We start from the raw sequence: 1,037 nt of genomic DNA on the forward strand, positions 1-1,037 counted from the left end.
GAGGGACTTGAGGCTGTTTTCTTTTGAGAGAGAAAGGTTAAGAGGGGTGTCTTAATAGATGCTTACAAGTTGATCAGATCAGATAGGGTGGACAGTGAGAGCCTTTTTCTCAGATGGTGATGGCTAGCACAAGGAGACATAGCTTTAAATTGAGGGGTGATAGATATAGGACAGATGTCAGAGGTAGCTTCCTTACTCAGAGAGTAGTAGGGGTGTGGAATGCACTGCCTACAACAGCAGTGGACTTGCCAAAATCAAGGGCATTTAAATGATCTTTGAGATCATAGAATCCCTGCAGTGTGGTAACAGGCCCTTCAGCACAACAAGTCCACACCAACCCTCCAAAGAGTAATCTACTCAGACCCATTCCCCTACCTTATTATTCGATGTTACCTCTGACTAATGCAGCTAACCTACACAGCCCTGAACATTATGGGCAATTACCATGGTCAATTCACCTCACCTGCACATTTTTGGAATGTGGGAGGAAACTGGAGCACCAGGGGAAACTCACGCAGACAGGGAGAATGTGTAAACTTCACACAGACAGTTGCCCCGAGACTGGAATCGAACCCGGATCCCTGGTGCTGTGAGGCAGCGGTGCTATCCACTGAGCCACTGTGCCATCCAATTTGGATAAACATATGAATGATAATGAAATAGTGTCAGATGGGCTTTAGGTTGGTTTCACAGGTCAGCACAACATCAAGGGCTGAAGGTCCTGTACTACGCTGTAACGTTCTATGTTGTATGTTTTTTTTCCAAGTCCTATGTTCTATGTTCAATGTTCCTGTTCTCCATGCCCCAGCTGATGAAGGTCAGCATGCCATATGCTTTGTCAATCACCTTGGCCACCCATTTTACCACTTTTAACCCACTTTTTACCCACTTTTACCACTTTACCCACTTTACCACCTGCACACCCAGATCTATCTGTACGTTCATGTTCCTTAGGGTTCTTTGAGGAGAAAGTGAGGTCAGAGCTGAAAATGTGTTGCTGGAAAAGCGCAGCAGGTCAGGCAGCATCCAGGGAACAG

The sequence above is a fragment of the Chiloscyllium plagiosum genome, chromosome 11, assembly GCF_004010195.1.
Source record: "Chiloscyllium plagiosum isolate BGI_BamShark_2017 chromosome 11, ASM401019v2, whole genome shotgun sequence".
Lineage (NCBI taxonomy): Eukaryota > Metazoa > Chordata > Chondrichthyes > Orectolobiformes > Hemiscylliidae > Chiloscyllium > Chiloscyllium plagiosum.